This window comes from Micrasema longulum, unplaced genomic scaffold (genome assembly GCF_059751315.1).
Source record: "Micrasema longulum isolate JH-2025_06_02 unplaced genomic scaffold, ASM5975131v1 h1tg000197l, whole genome shotgun sequence".
NCBI classification, from domain to species: Eukaryota; Metazoa; Arthropoda; class Insecta; order Trichoptera; family Brachycentridae; genus Micrasema; species Micrasema longulum.
The window spans coordinates 718,145-739,944 of record NW_028277402.1 but is presented as its reverse complement, the minus strand read 5'-3'; the positions used below and the strand labels follow the sequence as shown (position 1 = coordinate 739,944).

The following is a 21,800-nucleotide window of genomic DNA, read 5'->3' as shown; positions in this document are numbered from 1 at the left end:
AATGGATTGAAAATAGCAATAATTTCCATTGCATGTATGTAAATACCTCTCGTTACTCGTGGATGCTGTTGGCCACTTTTCAAGATCATCGGCAAAAATATTTAATTTACTGCAATTCCTAGGGCGACATCGACATTGCGTGATGCTTGCAATTTACAAATCGTAAAAATAATGATCATATAATATAAGCTGGGAACTATTATTACGACTGAGCGAGTACTAACATTGTTTTCTGCAATATTCCAACCGTTTACTGGTATAATTACGCTCTATAAATTTTGAGCAATGTAATGCATTTTTTAACTTTATTTATTAATAACAAATAAAATACAATATAACAACTAAATATAATTTTTTACATAAATCAAATACATGTATTAACATTAACGTTTCCCATTACATAAAAGAAATAAACAATTCTTGTGTACATAATGGGGAGTGACGTCTTACAATAGATTATTTTATTTTAATCAATAATATTTTTAGAATAACATAAATAAATTACAAAAAAGATATAAACGATGTTTTCAATCAGTGTTACATAAAAAAGAATTATAGAGGTAATTTTCTACTTCTTTCTTAAATATATTGTATTCCTGACTGTACTTTTTATTATCTTTGTTCATTTCATTAAAGAAAAATATTCCTCTGTAAGTAAAATGATGTTGAGCGGTAGTTGTTTTTAATTTGGGAATTAAGATATTACCACCTGTTCTAGGTCGCGTACTTACGTTGTATTATTGTTCTTACCCTAAAATAACATTTCATTATATTTTTAATGTTTGGTGAACTTTTATTGAATAGTCATCACAGACAATCCGCAATGATGTCATTTTCAGTTTTACAAATTACCCGTTTTAATAAATTAATAAAATTATAAGATTTCAACAACAACAACAAACCATCACGCCGTTTCCCCGTAAGGGTAGGCAGAGAGAATAGAACGCGGCATCACTCTATCTTTGCATACAGATCTCGCTTCCTCTACATTTATACATCTTCACGTGCACGCGCGCTGATTATTCTGACTTTTGACATGTCCATCTTCAAGTATTTGTTGGATTTGGTCATGCCATGTCTTTCTCGGTCATCCTATATTTCTGCATCCATCAACATTTGCATTGTAAATATTTTTAGGCATTCTTTCGCTGTCCATTCGTTCTACATGTCCAAACCAGCGCAGAGCTCAGCCTTACATAATGTACGGATCTCGACATTTGGGCATCTATCGAACATGGTTTTACCACACATTCGCCTGAGAGATCGCATTTTGACAGCATTCAGTCTACTTTCATCCCTTGTTTTCCGAGTCCATACTTCGCTCCCATACATCAGAGTTGGGACCAGGATTCCATTGTGAACTGCTAATTTTGCCAATTATAAGATTTCAACGCATCAAAATCATTTATTATTAGGGGTGCAATTCGGAATCTTCTCTGCCCCCAAGAAAGTGGTTAATTTGAGGATTTTCATTTTTTGCGAGCGCCTACACTTTGCTTCATACATATATGGCCACACTGATTATTAAAATTCAAATGAATACGAACATGCTTAACCAAACATGATAATTTAATTAAAAACATTATTGAGACCAAAGGCATTACTCAAAACTCCTAATAAGGTTGAATTGACCAAACCATATTAGTTTTTTTCGTTTTTAAAATGTTTTATAAACCATTTGACGTGCAGTCGCATGCAAAAAGTAAAATTCCACAAATTACCCACCCTCTAGGATAGATAGAAGATTCAGAATAGCACCCCAGAACATGTTTTCACACCATCTTCAGAGCCCCGATTACAATAGGAAGTTAAAATTTACCTTAAATTTTATCAACAAAGTAAACTTAAGTTTTCTGTATAAAAAGCAGGAAATGCATACTTTTTTTTCTTCTTAACATGTTTAATTATAGGTTACCGACAAAGATACTTTAAATGTTCATGCAAATATACTCATTTTCGTACTCAAATTTCGGTTTTCCTTTATATACTGACGAAGATAATTCTATTAACTTCCCATTGTAATCGAGGCCCTGGTTGCATAATATCATAAAAAAGATGAATAAACTAATTGAAACGATTATAGTCATTATTTCAAAGAGTTTTCATTTTATTTTATTTCCATTTAAATCTGTAAACATTCATAAAAATATCTGTTCAACGCGGATTATGTCTAAAATTCCGTTGTCGAATGAAATATCCATAGAATTAAGAATTGTCCAAAAACCGCATACGTGCATCAAACAGAAGGGAACTAAACTACTCTTAAAGGAGTAGTTTTACGTTTTGACTTATTAGTTTCTTTGTAGACGTCGCTCAGTGCCGTGTTGTGTCGTTTTAAAGTGTAGAAATACTGCTAGGATTAAAAAGAAATAGTATAGGATCACATTTCATCTGTAAGTAGCAAATGCATGTGTAAGTAGCAAATGCATTTCTCAAAATTTATATATTTTTTCCATCTGTCACATTGTCAAAGAAAACAAAATAGACATTTTGTTAGTGTTGCCAGGGTAGTAAATTTTTTTACGCTACTTTGCTCATCTAATGAAAGTTTAACCTCTTGGATTAAAAAACGCCGTGGTGGACATTTGACCTAAATTTTTTTTAAACATCAAATATTATTTTACATGACATAAAAATATCCCTTTTATGTTAAATAAAATTCGTTTAATTTTTTATGTTCAAAGTTCATTAATTAAATTACTCTTATTAAATTACGCTTCACTTATCTACTCTGTTGAATCAATCAATTCAATTCATTTCCGCGTGTACAATAAAATTTTAGAGAAATTAACAAATTGCCTTTTTTAAAAAATATAATTGTATTACATTTGTGCTATGATTATATTTTTCGCAATCTGGCAACATTACGCAGCCGCAAAATGGGGCAAAGTGGGTGGATTTTTGGACACAGTCCGATGTATTCAAGTATGAATCTACGCTCCTTCTGGACTATTCTTAATTCTATGGAAATTTCATTTTATTTCGATAATTTTAATAATAAATTATAACCTTTATTTCCGTACGCGATGGTACATCGGTACACCAAACACAGTTTTGCTTGTTCATCTGTTACATGAATATAAAATTTGAAAAAAATTGGTAGTGTAATAATCCAAATACATGTACCTATATAGGCTTTTTATTAAATGGCAAACAAAAATTATATAATCTTTAAAAAAATAGCACATTATTTAAGGGATTAAGTAAAATAGATTTTTTAAATATGCTTTATTATATTTTTCCCAGAGCCAAGTCTTTTCATTTTACGTGGGTTAAATCAGCACTCATAATGAACGTTAAATGAAAGATTATAGGTATGCTTCAAGCCGAGAGCTGATCAGATATTACATTTGAATTTAGTTGCTAGGATGGTCAGTACTCAGTACAATTATGTAATTTTTCAATCAATGATACTACATTGGTTACATCCTGCTTTACTTGTTTTAATTCGGCACTAGTTTCGACTCATTGTAATATCAGCAATGAGTAGAAACTCAATACTCAATACCCATTATAACGTCGAATTCAATAACACTAGCTTATTTTTGAATGTACAAATTGAAGTGATTTTTCAAACAGTCCTAAGTCAACATTTATAAATTTCAAAGCAGGACTTCCATTGAAATCACAATTGAATGTAGTTATGCAGAAAAAAGGCAGCCATAGAAAAGTGAAACTAAGATAATAGCACTTTTGTGAAAAGAGTGAATTATCAAATCTACACAACAGTTGGAATGTTTTTGATTTTAACAAATGACAAACAATGAGTACATAAGTTTTTTTTATATGACAATCAAGAATCTAATTATGTATTTAACCAGTTTTTATCATTTTTAAAGTACCATAAGGCTTTTCTAGTGCTGTGGGTGTTTTCTGCAAATTGCGAAATGCCGTTTTTGTGATCGACACCATTTTCAGGAGGTGATTATTACAGTTTTTTGTATGAAAGCGGTCTGACTTTTTTAGCAAAACATAGAATTTACCTCACTGCACCTGATAACATCAATATCTCGTTTTTTCAAAATTATTAACTGGCTGCTTTCTGCATAAATAAGTTCAATTATAAGCTGCATAATCAGCAAGAAAATTTGTTCACTAAGTGTCTCTAGGTTCGAAACTATAAAGATTTAAAACTTCACATTCTTCCTCAAACTGCCTTCAAAAACCTTTTTTTATAACCATATTGTTGATGGCAAATTACCAAAGTGTTATATATGTGATCTGGTTCCGTGCCTCGAGTCTAAAATTACTTTGGCAAGTCATATAAAAAAAATATCTTCATTTGATAAAAAAACGGACTAAACACAAAATAACTGTTTTTCTCTAGACGGTATTTTTAACTTGGGCCACTTTGAAAAATCGCTCTTCAATTGTAACTGGGCGGATAATCGATAATGTTGGCTACGTAGTGTTTATTTGTGTTTAACATGAACATGGAATTGTGTATCGTGGACAATGACAAGCGTAGGTACATTTTGTTAATATTGTTTTATGGTAGAACTCAGCCTGATGATAACGAACTCTGATATGACAATTTCCACTCTCGATTACGATCGATTGCATTATTTTGTTAAACTTTATTAGATTAGTTCTCATCTCACTCCCTAAATTCTTATTTTGTTTTATTTATTTATTTTCCGTTAGATAGAGTTACAGAGATTCAAGCAATGCCTAGTACATACACAACACATGTGCGCACATATAAATATACATATAAATACACATACATTCATGTACATACATACATACATACATCAATAAAATGCGGCAAAATATTCCAACAATTTCACCGTGATCTACTCGTAATTCAAACAAATACGTACTACAAAAAATGTGATAATTATTTGCATAAAGTGATGATAACACTTAAAAACAAATTGTAACAACTTCTAGTTAAACGGTAATTTATTGTGTAACATTGACACAAAATTGTCAATTAAAACTTAGAATGAGAAATAAGCTTCACATGATAGTAATAAATTGAACGGCCTCGTTGAAAATGTTCTAGGTAGCATTATAATATGGATCACAGTGTTTTATCGTGCGTATAAAAGGAAATAATAATATGATGATAAATTGTACCGTGGTCGTGTTATTATTTAAATATAAAGAGATATTGTGATGTGTCATTTAGAGTTATCATCTAACATGGTAAATGAAGAGTGATGGAATTTTTTTGGATGAAACACGTGTTCAATTAATCGCGTAATTTTCTGATTATTTTTCTTAACTGTCAAACAAAAATTACGAGAATAATACATCAAAACAATCCGACAACTACTTTTTAATTGCGGTCTGAATCTATTTAATCGAAATTACAAGATTTTTTTCGTAGCCGCTCGCAAAAAAACTTTAAAATAAAATGTTGTAATATTTTATACATTCGTGTACCTATTTTCATATGAACAATGTATATTCTCGATTAAATTAGCTTTGAAGCTCAAAAAACATTTACACATGCCTATATACAAGAACATCACATATTTCACTAGAAAAGTGGTACTAAATACCTACGTAAATTATTAAAAAAATTGATTTATTTTCGTATTTTTTAAACGTTCTTTTTATATTTGATTTGCCGTGTATTTTTTAATGATGTTTTTTTTATATTTATTTATTTTATTTTATTTAAGATCTTTACAGCTATTACATAAACAAAATAAGTAGAAAAATTTTAACAATGCTAAATTCAATTTAAAAAATCCACTGTAAATATAATGACACATACTATATAAGAAAAGAGTTTACGTAATTGTATTTGTGTGACGTTTGTATTCATGTGTATGTGTATGTGAATGTGTGTATGCGTGAATGATTGAGGGAGAGGATACATGTGCGTGTGGGAATGAATGAGGGAGAGGGTGGGTGTGTGTGGGTGCGTAAGTAAACATTTTTTTTTTTTTAACTTGTAATTGTATTAAAAATGGTGCAAGAAAGATCTTAGTAAAAAGTTTGAAACCTTTTTGTTAAAATTCAAATCAGGAAATGTTAATATGTAGTAAATATGGTGATATTGAATGTAAAAGTTTTACATATTTATATTCGTCCCAACTCAGCACAGGACTTTGGTTCCATATAGTTGGGATTTGTGTCTCAATAAATGAATAAATTGTGAATAAATAAATATTCAATAAAGAGAATTAAATTAAAATATCTTCAGATACAAGTTTATATAAAAAATAAAACAAAGTGATTGAAAGACTAAAAATATGAAATAATGTAATATGCAAAAGAATTGTGATCAAACGGTGTATGGAGGACAACTTATTTAAAATTTACAATAAATATTTTAGAATGCAGAGAAACTTTTGCTGTATAAGTGAGAATTTTCAGGATTATTTTGCCGATTAGGAATCACCTGAACAGCTAACGACAAGTCATTTTCATCCATTTCAAATGTATTTATTTCATATTTATTACGTTAATTTATTTCCATTTAATTAAGTTTGTAGTTCATCAGGATATATATATTTAGGTGTTATTTATAGGACGGAAGTGATAATTTTAAACTGGAAGCATTTACTGTTTCATTTCAATGATACTGGCTACTACTTACTCTATTTTTGTATTGCCCACTAATAACTGGGACTAGGTCCCTTTGCTCCCTGACCGTGCAAATTTGTCTAGGTGCAAAATAACTCATATATGAGAATGAATTTTATGTAATCAATCGATGTCGGTACATATTTATACATTTTCGAGTAGTTTTGGACATTTTTAAGTAAATAATTTTTTAAAATTACTCCTGTGGATTAGTTAAGCATAAAACTGTATTTATTTACTTAGTTAATTTTAATTTAAAGGTTTTTTTAAAAACTGTCATGTATTTATTTATTTATTTATTATGTTTACGGCCTAAGCCAATTACAACACTTGTAACTGAACAAACATGACACAAAAACATGCAGCAAAGACAAACAAGGACAATAAAAAAAGATATACACTATTAAAAAAACACGATCTGCATATAAGATTTCGAGCTGAACCATGCCAATCTTTCTTCATTCCATACTGTGTTAGTGGCGAAGAGATATACGAAAAGCGAGAAGATCTATCCCGAAGAACTCCAAGATGTCCAACGAATCGACTAGTCTACACACTCTGGATATTGGGGCATAAAAACAAAAGTTGCTCTTAGAAGATTTGAAAAATATCAAATTTGGACTTTTAAAAAACCGTTTGGGGATATAATTTTTTTTTTATTGCAACAGAAAAACAGATTAATCATTTATTGTCCATTTCCGTTCTATATTTCCCTAGTGAAAACAAATTAAGATATTGCTTTATTTCGGTGCTGGACACAATCGAAGTAGTTAATATGAGTCCAAGAGAATGGAGAACAAGTAATGATAATTTTTTAGAATTTTTTTACGAGGGGTTATTTTGCATCATTGTTTTAAACTGTTTTTTTCCCTATCACAACACAACATTAGGTAATAATGGAACAGTAATTATCATTCGCATTGTGAAATTATAATTTCCAAAAAATTCAGTAACTGCTTAATATACTTGCGATTTTTGATGAATGCGATATATCTTTCGCTCTCGCAAGAAGCTGAAAATTCGTTTACCGAGGTAATGGGACTTCCATACGATAAGAACGAAAAAAAAACGGTAAATCAAATATTGCGTCATTGTAAGCGATAATTTTTTCCTTTTCTCTAACTTTGTCGGTAGAATGAATCTATTATGAAATTTTAACTGCTAATTTTGGTAGAGTGATGGCAAATGGGTATATCGTATATCTGTCATTTTTCCCAAAACAGAGATTTTTACATGATCTGATGCTCTTTCATATACAAAAGGATATTTTTTGATCTTCTTTAAAAATGGCCATATTAAAATATAGGGTGCATCTATCAGAAGTCAAACTAGAGAATGGGTCATGGGGTCTACCACAAACTCTGAATTCAGGAAAAGAAATTTCAGGTTTCTGGCCCCCAAAATATGCAATATGTTACCCAAAAATTGCAAAACCACGACCCGGATTCAATTTAATATATTTGTAAAAGAATGGTTACTGGGTTTAGGTCGAGAAAAATCGGAAAATTTACTCAAAAACATTTTATATAATAAATGGTATAAATGTATATCGTATAACAGTATAGTATATTAACTAGTACTTGAGGTGATTTTCACAAAAACGGCGCTATATAAATTATCCATATATATATATATATAGTAGGTAGTAATGCTTTTGTTTATTTTGCATAAAAATGTCTGCTTAAAACAGGTTGTCCTAGTTAGGTAGACTAGACATGATCCAGAGAAATCTATTACCTAAATGTGTATGTTGTAGATAAAATCATTGTTATTTTTATTATTATCTATTATTCTCACACTTAAACCTATGTGACCGAAGGAATTATTTACAGGTCGACAATATATTTTAAAAATTGATTTTTTAAAAGAAACATTTTGATTCCTACAATTTACCCGAATATTTTAATTTTGTTGGCCATTTTCAACGATTTGTAAAGCTAAATGCTAAAAATAGCAAATTAGTAGTAGTGCAAAACAATGCGAAATGCGAATCATTTAGCAGTAATTTGAATGCGAAATATTCGCATTAATACTAAAATTTCAAGTGCTAAGCATTCACGTTTCGCATGGTCGCGAAATGAAATTAAACACGCGCTAATTTCTAACTTAAAATTAAACTTTAAAAAAATACATGTTTAAAAAAAATATATATATATTTCTAAGAATATGTTCGTATGTCATTATGTTTTTTTTTTTATTGTATCCTTTTTTGTAAGTGTATCTCAACAAAGTACCATATATCTTATGTAATTGTATTCTTATTTTGTAAAACAAATTAGATCAATAAATAAAAAATATGTCCGTAAAAATAAATTACACTGTTGAATAAATTAAAGTTAATAATTTAGTGGAATAACAATTATAATTTAACCGGTTTTTGATAAATCGTTACTTAAACTGGACGTTAAAATTCCTTCGTGACATCAGTAGAACTAATTTTCCATAATTTGGATAGGTAGATTCAATATTTAGCATTTTAAAGTCTAAGAATATTTAAAACATTAAAAGTGTGTTTTTGATTATGCAAATTTAATATTTAGATGCATATGGACTAACTAAATAAAACGAATATAGGCGAATCAAAATAAATCATACACACATATCTAGATGGTTTTTCACTGCTATATTTTATAGTCCCTGATAAACCCAGTCAATAGCGGGAAAGAAAGAGGTTCTCCGTCTCTGTTAAAATATATATTTGTAACAAAATTGGTTTGTTTCTAGTTACAAAAATAAAAAAGGTGTTTTTTCCGCGGCCAGTTATGTAGAATGACAAATACATTTCTTTTTGTAAAATCCAACCAGAATAGGTACTGGAAGAGCGTTTTCGGCGGGAATGCAAGATGAGTGGGAAAATCCAAAAAAGTGAAACCCGGGCGATTACACGCAGGGCCAAAATGTAATATTTGCTTTAAATGTGATTATATATACAATATTTCACTGTCCCTAGACTGATCATCTCACCCTTGTGTGACGGATGATCGAGAAGCGCTGCACAATGTAGTTATTTATGCACCATCACGCAGAGATAAGAATATAGTAATAGTGTTTTTTTTTATAACATAAAAACAGCAGAAGAGTAAAAAACTCATAAATTAAAACTATTCCTGTATTTTCGACCACAATATGCAATAGTGGAATACCTTGAATACCTTGAACAAACCTTGATCTTGCCTGTGATCATTGAAAATGTGGATTATAATTTGCTTGTATCTTGTTTTTCGATGAATTTGTCTTTCCAAGCGAATTGCCGTGGATTTAAATAGAGGTGAGGTGAACACGTTGATTTAAATAATGATTTTATTGATTTGTTTGAGTTTATTGAGTGCGAATTGATTTAATCAATTCAATATCCATTAACATCTTTATTCATTACCATTTGTGCTGTTAAATTACCTGCTGAAAACTGTTGTATTTATTGAAATGAATAGGCTTTAAATTAAGTGCTATTTCTGTTCACTAAACCGAGCCAAACTGTTTTAATAAATATGTAATGTACATCCATAGGTAATGCCTTGAATAAACCGATGATTTAGTTCCATAGAACGATTAGTAAAAAAATGAAGTTTTAAATTATATTACCTTTTCCTTCTTCTTCCTCTTGGTCTAGGGTGTCTAGGTCGTATAACCTATTTGTGACGGTGAGTTGTCCTGGGACAATGACGTCCTGCTGTTCTATCTTTTCTTCGGCCTTCCTGGTAGTGTTCTGTTGCTAGGGTTTTCAGATTTACTGATTTTCGCAAGACTTGTACCTTCCATACGGCCCACGTGGTCCCTCCAAAAGCGTTTTCTGCTTCTTCCCCACCTCCCCATATCTTCAATATCACAAATAGACCTTATCGTCTCAGTTTTGATCTGATCTCTGAGAGTTCTGACTGTGATGAGGCGTAGGATCCTCTCGGTGTTGGCTTTCACTTCCACCCCGTAGGTCATGATGGGTCGGATGCATGTCTTATATAATCTAACCTTACTTTTGGTTAGCATGTGTTTGTTTCTCCATATAATGTCCTGCAAGCAGCCAGCCACAGCTGTCTCTTTATTAGTCTGTGCTCGCACTTTACTATATAGGTCACTGTTGCTGAAGATCTCTGCACCAATGTAAGTGATCCGCATGACTTGCTCAATAGGTACATTATCGATCATCAGTTTGCATCTGGGTAGCCACTCATTGCAAACTGATGGATTGCAGACTGAGGAGTCCCTTTAATATGGGTAAGCACTTTGTTTTGACGGAAATCGTCATATTTTTTTAAAAACAAGGTGAAGCTCGCAGAACTTTCTTTGAAAATCTTTTTTTTTCTGCTAATACTGCAGCATCATCGGCATATTGAGTGGTTTATTTTTAATGTTTTAACCCAGATACAAAGAAGTCACCTCCTCTATTGTTTTTTTGCGTAAAAATGTTAAAATAGAAACGACTGAGATTGTCTATTGATTATTATTATTATTATTCACTATTTGATTCGTGCCTTCCTAACTTTTTTTTTTTTTATTACTTTAAATTATCTTATTATATTAATGACATCTTCCCGTAAAAGTTTTTAGGGCAAGTTTTCTTTTCGTATTCACTTCTAAAAAGAGTTCTTATGCATCTGTATTTCAGAAAAAAACGTATTATTTATAGATTGAACTTTGAGGAAAAACATTTTGAATTTATTTAAAATTAAACACTGAATTTGCAAACCATATTACGGATATAAACCATTCTTTTCATTTCCATAAAATTAAAATATATATATATTTACAAATAATACTCTAAGATATTTACTGTATAAATGGACGATGAAACGAATTGCAAAAAGTCTAAGCATTTATTTACGGGGATCGGCTGGTATCAATTTTTACATTAAGATCCACATCTTTTAATTATTTTCATCTGTCGATTTTTTAAAATTAACTGGCGTGCTTGGATTATGGCCGAAAATACTTTCAATTAATAATTATTTTGAACCTTATAACTTGAATAAAATCGGGTTAAATTAGGGAATCCTAATTTAATAAACGATATACAAAAAGCGTTCATTGCAATGTATTTTCAAACCAATAATTATTTTGTTTTAAAATTACATATATCTGTCTGTGAGCCAAATATGTTGATTAATTAAATAAAAAATTACTATTTTTCTAGACAGGAAAAGATTTTGAATTTGTCTTATTTCTTGCCGCTGCGCCGTTTAAATTTGTTTTTAAATTTACACATTTAAATAATTTGCCATAAACACAAATGTAACCGATTTGTAGAGAATCGGTGAGTACATCTGTAATAAAATTGCTTTATTTTCAAGGTTGTGAATAAGGTTAAACAAGACTCGAATTCATGATTTGCCACATTTGACACGAAGTTACTATAAAAAGTGTATTTATACAAGGAGATTCGTACTGTATTAAAATTCGCTACAAAAAAATTAAGAAAAGATCAACAAGATTAATAAGATCAAAAATGATATATGTTAGGTGTGTGGCGATAGTGGACGGAGGCGCAGTGGAGGACGTGGAAACCAAAGATAGAAATATGTACAAGTCCAATCCAAGTTTTTTTGGGACTATTCTCTTCTTTCTGGTGTTCTCCATTGCATTGTATGGAGTCAAAATACGAACACTGGAATAAAGCCAAGCATAAGCTTAATGTGTTTTAAATGTAGTTCACGAGAATGCTTGACAGTTCGTGGACTGCAAGATGCAAAAACCTCTCCATCCCCCAGGAACTCGAAAGTCACAATGCAAAATACTGCAGAAAAGGAAATATAAGTATAATTCTAAACTCATTACCTGATTCCACATTCCTCATTATTAATATAAATGACATAATGTACTTTTATTTTTTAGCCTTTTATCTCCCCATTAAAAAATAGTTGTTACTTTAATTAATTGGGTTTTTTCATGTATGTATCTTTTGATATATTGATATACAAATTTTTAACCAATTCTTCTTTTGACCAGTCTGTTTTTGGTTGGTGGGAAGATATTGCTTTAAGCAATAAGTCCGCCAAAGTACTATTATATTCTTCTTTATACTCGAAGATATAAATAAATAAGTGATCACTTTACATGCTGGATAACATTGACCAATTTGCTTAAATTTGAACATCCGGGTATCTTCAAGTTTTCCATCTGTTGTTTTTTTGTGAAGAAAGTTATGAAATCTTGGGTGGGTTCAATCGAATTATTTTACCCAATAGAAAACGCTTGAAAATACTTATTATTTTATCTTTTCAAAAAATTAACCAAAAGGTACAGGTGTAATCCAGTATTTACTTGTCTTCAAAAATTACGACATACCCCAAATAAATATATAACTTTCTATTCAAGGATATGTTCTTCAATCATTATAAAAGTTCCATCATTATTACGAGCCATTAGATTATTGGCTTACGTTATAACTTGTGGTTATAACCCAATAAGGTTACCAATATTCTTAGTCGTTAAAAATGACATTTTCCCGGGAAAATTGAAGGGAAATTCGTAAATAGCGAAAAATCATCAATCATCATCTATTGAAAACAACATCAACAATTAATATACTTCTTGTTGTTCTTAAATATTTATAACGTAATAAATAAATTTAAGTGAATGATTCAAATAATATCAATAATTACGAGTATTACATTAATAAATTTATGGTCTTCAGAAATTTCGTAATTTTGACATAAAATATACTTATATATGAGTATTTATCAATTTATGAAGATTCTCAAACAATATTTTATTTTTATTATTTTAGGTTTTATTTAAAATATTATTCATATTTCAGAGGGAATAAAAATATGTATGAAATATTGCGTTTTTATCACTGACCCAAATAATAATATTTTGGGTGCCATTTCCAACGAGTTGTAAATAACTCACTATGGAAAAATGGAAATCAAGTTGTAGAAGACTGGGTTTCTAACTTCGGACCTCTGATCCGTGAGTCCACGACCTAGCCACGGGACCACAATCGGGTCCCATATGAACTATTTTATACATATAATTCTTATGTACGTGTGATGTCACTGAGCTTATCCTAAACTAAGATCTTTGCGCTTCGTGTGTTCGTAGATATTAAAATTTTCAATCGAATCTTTAAAAAGAAGTTAGAACCATAAATCTTTTTTGCAATTCAAAAAAAAAGAGGATGTTTTTTTGTGTTTAAAAAAAGTTTGTTTTTGAATGTTTACAAACAACATTCGCTTTTTTGGATCCCAATCATATTATTTCCTTACATTCCTTATAATTTATTTCTTTTAAGTGGATTTTTGGTAATACGAAAATAATATTAACGGACATTAAATACATTTTTGAAAATCGCGTTTATGAATAAAGTGCACCCCTGTTGGTGAGAAGACCCGAGTTCGACGCAATTGCAAAAATAATTCAATATTAATAATTTTTAGTTTTGGAATTCAATCATCACGTTCGGGCAGGACAACGTCTGTCGGGTCCGCTAGTATTAAATAAATATTTGCGTCAAAAATGTTTTGAGTGTGTCTTAATGTTTGTCGACAGGCTAGATTACACTCCCTAGGGAGGTTAAGAAGTTATATAAACCAGCCTAGCCCTGAAAATGCCTACACGTCCAAGTTTATTTCTCAAAAATGTTTTGCCCCTCTGTTGCAATAAATAAATATATTTGCGTTTTTACGATTTACTAGATGTTTCATTTTAGAGGCTATACGAGTAAAAAAATCGCAAAGAAGGTATCCCTGTTAGGAAGGATAAGGAATAAATTAGACATTAAAACCTCTCTGCTGATATTTAAAAGTATTATCGTTCCCCACATTGATTATTGCTCCAGTATTTTATATTTAAGTAATGAAGGAGATCTAAAGAGACTCCAAATAATACGAAACAAAGCGATGAGGATAATATTAAGATGTGGGAGACGAACAAATGTTAAGAAAATGATTCAACTTCTAGATATCATGACAATTGATCAAAGAATCTAACTAATCATAACTATGCAACAAGAGGATCTAAAAATATAAGACTGGAAAAGAAATCAAAAGCAATGTCCCAGAACTGCCATATGTACAAGGGAATACAACTATTTGAAGAAATGCCAGAAAGCATAAAAAATGAAATTAATGTAAATATATTTAAAATTAAATGTAAAACGTATATTTGTGAAAAATATTAGGTAGTATATAGTGTAAATAGTGAATATAATTAATGAAAATGTACATATGAAACCGTTAATATTATAAATTAGGATACTAAGTGTATAATAGTGATAAATAATGTTAGAATAAGTATAGATGTAAATATATATTAGACTATGTTACATAGAACTAAATAAATAAATAAATCAATTATGAAAATGCACTGCTGTTAGCGCAATACGACTAATTAGCTATAGACATTAATATATAAGTATCTACTTGATGCAGCACTAAGCACCCGTTTTGTGTTCCATTACGCTTAGGTTCCAGAACTTAATTTGTAGTCAGTAAATGTGAAGCAGCGTAAAAAGGCGCGGACGCGCAGCTTTGAATTCGCAGTAAACTAGCGTACACAGTTAGTACTCTTTACTCTACTACGCGTTTTGCACGGCAATATTGACGCGACAACGCTTAATTTTCAAAACATAATTTCAAACTATCGTTATAAGATTATAAATATTTGCGATCTGAATATTTGATAATGTTTAACCCAACAAAAATATCTTTACTTTAAAAAAAAAAATACTGCATTAAAAAACATCGAATTGATTATTTTCTTTTTTTCCTATAAAGATCCAAGAGCCCTGTGTTGAGTTGGGATGTAACAAAATAGTAAGTGGAAGCATGCATATTATTAAAAAATACTATAAATAAAAATTATTGCATAAGCATAAATTTCAATAAACATCTGGACACTACGCCAAATAGTAGGTACTATATATAAATATATGCAATGTCTCGCAGCTGTCTCCTGCAATGGTCTCTTCCCAATACTTGATAATAATCTAACATAATGCGTTTAAATTTTTCACCGCCGTTCAGATGAACAATAATGTCTCCTACATCAATCCTGAAGATGGACGCTGTAATGCGATCCGAAACATCGGGAAAAAGTACGAACGACACTCGGCATAGTAACCCAGAAAATTTACTGTGGCTACAAAAAACGATTGGTCTATATTCATCGCCGCACTTTTAAGAATAACAAAGTAGGAATAGGTACTTTCAAACCATGTTTTAGAGGTATTTATATTTCACAGTTAATTGAAAAATAGCAAAACTTAAAAACTTATAGAAAATTAAGTGTTATAAAATGCATTCACTTATTCTCCTTTATAATGTAATGTTTATAATAAAGATCTTACTTTATACTTAAAACTTTTCTAAGAAAACTCTTGAGCGGCAATTTTTATTGTTTCCTTTAGATTTATTTTCCTTTATTTGCTTAAGTTATTAAGAACTTTACGTATGTTTTAATTTATATAATGGATTGATTCAACATTTGTAAGAGGTGAATTTTTTTTTTTTACATAAATAAATATGTTATATGAATAAATTGAAAATATGCTCAGTTTCTAAGAATAGTGCTTATCTGTTGAAATGCAGTCTATTGTACTCGAAGGTGTTAGTTAATTAAATGTATTTATTCAGAAAGCAGTAATCAAAAGAATAATACAAATATTGATTATTTTTATATTATAACGAACGTACTCAAGATATCAGGCATTTAAATACTTATAATAAATAAATATTTATAAATAAACCAGAATACTCTTTTATTTATACGTTTTCTTTAAATCTCCAGTTTCAACTTATAAAAACGATATGTTATGTCAGTTATTAAGAGACAATGTGAGTTTTAAATATAACAACAAATTAATATTGATTCACAAATATCAAAATTAATATTTTTCTAGTCAGTCGCTAGATCATGAAAATTATTTAAATTGTGTAGATATTTAACAAATTTACTAAGATCTTTCATTATTATATCTATAAACTTAATAGCTCAATAAAATACGTGTGTTGTATAATTTGCTTTTTATATGAGATTTTTATGTAGTTTTTTATAACCCGAAAACAAAACCATATTAACAAAATTACTATTTCAAATTAATAGAAATAAGGTTGTTTTAGAATAAGATGAAATAATGTTATTCAAATAAAATTATTTGTTATTCAAGTTTAAATCATAGTAATAATAAAAATAATTATACGCCATAATATACATCATAACAATAAAATAAAGGAATACATGGTTTAGTGGCGGATTTATTGCCTCTAGCAATTTCTTAGAGTCTAACCAATAAAATCTATTATATATTTTTACGGCCACGCAAATGGACCCTCTTTTTCGCGAACGGATTTTAATTTCCTATTTATTTCTGGTGTTGTGAACGCGACTATATTCAAAAATATTCGGGTTTTAATAAAATTTAAAATAGTTTCATAATAAAAATACAAAAATCAAACTGACGTATTTACTAAAAAAACATAAACGATGACCTAACTATGTTGGCTAAATGGACAAATACAAACTTACACTTAATGAGAAAAAAATGTAGTGTTTTAAATTTTGAATCTAAAAAAAAATGACATAAAATAAAATCTTACATAACCAAAGAACGACTAATTGAAATTGAACATGTTAAATATTTAGCATTAACAATATACATACAATTGACATGGACAACTCGCATCAATAATTTAATTAGAAAAATAGCATCATTATCGAGTATTTTTCAAAAATCAAAAACATTGTTCTAAAAATGGAAAAAATAAAATTATGTATGAAGCCTTTGTCAAATCTAAAATATGTTATATGCAACAACTATGGGGAACAGAAAACCAAAATGACATAAACAGACTACAACGACAGCAAAATAAAATATTGAAGCTAGTATAAGACCTTCCTTATCTGACACCAACTAAAAAACTCTTTAAAAAAGTAAACCATTAAATGTTAATAAACATTTTCAACTAGAATTTATTCATAAGTTAGCTATTGATATCATTGAAGACAAAGAACTAAAACTTGAAAAAAAAAGTAATAAACATGGACCTACTACAAGAATATCAGAACAATATCACATACAACATTTCAAAACAAGACAAGGACAATCGAGACTAATAAATCAGGGACTGAAATTATACAATAAATTACCAGAAAAAATTTAAGAAAAGCCTCAAACAAACTTTTGAATAGGCCTAAGAAATATAATTATCAACGACAGAGATGATCAAAAAATTATGTATTATTTTTGTAAAATGAATGTAATAATCCGTAATGGTTAATAAATAATTTTAAAAAATTAAAAAATTTAAACTGAAAGTTGACCTAGACGTTGCCCGGTAATCAGCATTTATCATTTTCCTAGTACTTATTTTTTAAATTACAAAAGCATCCTGCACATTTTTTGCTATCCAAAAAATAATTATATTGCATAATAAGTTAACACAACGCATTAATTTTTTGCTATTTTATTCACATCTATTTTCTTAATGTTTTATTTTTAAAAATATATAAAATAAGTAAGTTATTTAAGGAAATTTTTTTTTTCTTTATTTTACATGTTTAATAGATTACATTTTTTTCACAAAAGAAATACATAAGGCGAAAGTACACATAAAGAAAACGAAACGAATACCACATCAAAAAAGGGGAGACCTCTTGTGCTTGTATGAACAATATTTAAAAATATTTATATTAAATATATCTAGTTAAAGTACGTTTCTTTTTATCGCTGTCCATAAAGCATATTTATGTTTTTGAATTCAATATACGAACAATGTAAAACAACCATTATAATAAAGAGTGCCATTTTCTAAATGTCCCCTATATTTTCCATTGTAAAGAAGATTACAATAATATTATAAAATTGCCACAAGAGAGAAATATGACAAACACGTGTTCTGATAAATGGAAATAAAGTGGTTAAATCAAATATATAAGATTAGACGTGCCCGTGACATTTGTGAACCTTGTTCCTTGTTCAGAAGTGACTTTCAGAACTGACAACAGTTTGCAACGACGAAGAATAGTTCAAAACTGATATATTATTCACAAAATTGTCATCGTCGGCCTATTTCCGACACAATAATAGCCACATTTAGACTGGAGAGTGCTTGGCATGGCGTTGTGTGATGAATCCACATTATAAAACATAATTTAAAGTCAACAAAGATAACTTAAGTATATATAATTGTGCTCTAATTAGCGTAATAATTCATTAAAAATAATATTTTCTCAGTAAACAGAAAGATACGTCCAATATATCAAACAATAAAAACGAGTTAATGCTATAAATTAATCAAGCATACTTTTAATTATTAGTCATGTTGACAATTTAGCAAAACAAAGGATAAACACTTTCACCTGTTTATTGACATCTGAAGATAATAAAAAAAGGGCAAAAGTACCAATACAAAAAACAATCAAATGGTGTTTCACCTAATTAACTGATCGCTGAAAGATTAATTGGAAATTGAAAACATGTCTTAATGAGCTATGAGTTGAACAATGTCATTATTACATATAACTTATTGTCGGCCTCGTGGTGTAGAGGTCAGCGGATTCGCCTACCATGCAAGAGGTCTCGGGTTTGATTCCCGACATGGTTGACATAATATATTTATTTAAAAAATGTTTTTTACACTAGAATATTTCATAGTCCATGGACTGGCACCTGAAGCGTAAGACTGATCATCTTACCCTCAAGTAATAAAAAAAATATTAACATACGCTCCGATTGGTGTACCAATGCAATGCCCTATGCACCATTAAGTGCGGAAAGGGGATGATGATGATAAATTTTAATGCATTTATTAGATTTTGTGTAATAAATTTTCATTAGATGGTATTTTTGTATTTACAAAAGAAACGGCGTGAATCAGTATAGTATTGTATAATAGCGGTTTTGGCAACTCCTGACGTCCTGACAAAGAGACGAATACGTTTCGAAACGGTACAAAGCCTTAAAGTTGGAACTTAAGCGTACAGGTGCAGATATTAACATTTAATTTGTGATCATTTAAAATTACTTTTTAATGAATGAATGAATATTTATAATATATTTCTCATTGGTAAATTCCATTTCATAAATAAATCAATTAATTAATCCTTAAATTATTACTTTTGCTCAATACCTGTAATATCAACTATATTTTTTAAATAAATGTTTGCGTTCTTGCGGAGTAAATAATCGCGTTAGAAAGTGGGAAACAAATAGTTCGAGAGCGGGACTCAAACCTCGCACCTCCTGATCCGGAGCCCATGAAAATACCCACAGGACTACAACCCGATCAAAAATAAAACCGTTTTTTCTTCATATTCTTGTATAATTAAATCGTGCTAATGACATGTTCTCAACTTTCACATAATTTAAGAAATTTGGTAAAAGAAAAAAACGTTTTAACTATCTGGACATTATTGAAAAATGATTATTGTTTCAGAAATGGTTATTTTGCCCAGTGCATTGTGCGTCATTGTCTTTTACAATGCTTCCTTTCTAAAGTTGACGTGCCTTCCCGTAATAATTTAAAATATTAAACTCAATTCGAAAGTTATTGTACCTACACTTAAATTTACACCGTAAATATTTATAAATATAATTAAAAATACATTTATAATAATGTTTATTTATTTAAAACAAAATCGAAATACTACCTCATTTTTAATCAATTTCTAAAATATTTTTCGCCACGAAATCAGAATTTCGCCATAAATATAACACATTACTTCATGCAGTAAATTTTTATTTTGAAAAGAAAAGTACTATTTGGTAAAAAAATGTCAGAGAATTAAAGTTTTGTGTATTGTTAAGTAGTTTTTTAAGATAAGAGTTTGCATGCTTCATAAAATTAATTATATTATGCTTCTACTTTTCCAGACAAAGTAGCGATCAGCTGACAATCTACATTTTGACCTCTCTTAAAGCGCGCTTGAATACGACTTTAACAAAACCCGAGTAATCGATTCTTTTGAACAAGAGATCAACAAAACACACAAAGACGGGTTAACTTAACACTATTTCGAAACACTTTGAATGAAACATATTTTCATGATTCATTCGATGCGAGTAAAGTTAAACATATTAATCCTGTAAAACAGAAAAGAATAACAAGAATAATCAACAACGCTTGCTCGAAGTGAACGCAAAGAAGTAAAAGTTATTTGAAAGTCGCAACGTTTCCAGTAGAGAAAAAACAAAGAAAAACACTGACACAAAGCGAAAACAAAGCATAACTCACCTCTCTTTGGAACTGGCCGAGCTCTCCGCAGCGCGAGATTCACTCGGACAAATACGACCGTGGAAATGACAGATGATCGCTTGGGAAAATGGTCGAAGGTAGCGACGATAATAACAAAGGGCTGAGCGGCACACGACGTAAACTCCGCAAAAGCAGTCGAAGAACTGGCGCAAATTGGCGACGCAGGGCTTTATATGCTCGGCGCGGGACGACGCGTTGACGACGCAAGCGCACAGGCGTCGACACATTTCATAACAAATTTACAAATCACCAAGGCGCGCAAATCTTCGACGCTTTTCTTGATGCTTTGTACTTGTGATATTTAGGAGATGGAAATCCTTGGTATTAAAATTGTAAGTGCACAATATCTACGGCGTTCAAATAATGTAATTTAGTATTGAATCACACAGGTAATGAATCAATCGAGATTGTTTAGAATTTAAAGTTATATGAGAACTTGGGACGAAAAGCGATAATTATTTCCCAAAATAAATTAACAACAAATTATTTTTAGGACAGTTTTCAAGGATTTTACCCTTAATACACTAGAACTTCTTTTAATACGGTTTCGAAATGACACGTTCCAAAAATGTAATAATTTTGCTTTACGCGTACTATTCGTACTATTATTTAAAAGTACTATTCGTTATTGGAATGTACTACATCACTCTTTTACTTACCTGGCATATAATATATGACAGTGAATAATATTTGTTTTGAATAATAAGTATTTTGATGTTTTGTTCTATTTAAGAAATAAATTATAGGAGATAAAAAAGACGAGAGAGGAGAGAGGAGAGAGGAGAGAGGAGAGAGGAGAGAGGAGAGAGGAGAGAGGAGAGAGGAGAGAGGAGAGAGGAGAGAGGAGAGAGGAGAGAGGAGAGAGGAGAGAGGAGAGAGGAGAGAGGAGAGAGGAGAGAGGAGAGAGGAGAGAGGAGAGAGGAGAGAGGAGAGAGGAGAGAGGAGAGAGGAGAGAGGAGAGAGGAGAGAGGAGAGAGGAGAGAGGAGAGAGGAGAGAGGAGAGAGAGAGGAGAGAGAGAGAGGAGAGAGGAGAGAGGAGAGAGGAGAGAGGAGAGAGGAGAGAGGAGA

At 30.3% G+C, this 21,800-nt stretch overlaps 1 protein-coding gene across 4 annotated transcripts in view; it reads right to left on the bottom strand.

Annotated features, from left to right (window-relative positions):
• Positions 1-20,877, bottom strand: part of Gs2 (glutamine synthetase 2) — a 54,995-nt gene extending 34,118 nt beyond the window's left edge. For all 4 annotated transcript variants that reach the window (XM_088243239.1, XM_088243237.1, XM_088243240.1 and 1 more), the window contains exon 1: positions 20,712-20,877. The gene's annotated coding sequence lies outside the window, so the exon portion shown is untranslated. The remainder of the gene's footprint in view (positions 1-20,711) is intronic.
• Positions 20,878-21,800: the final 923 nt, after the last annotated feature.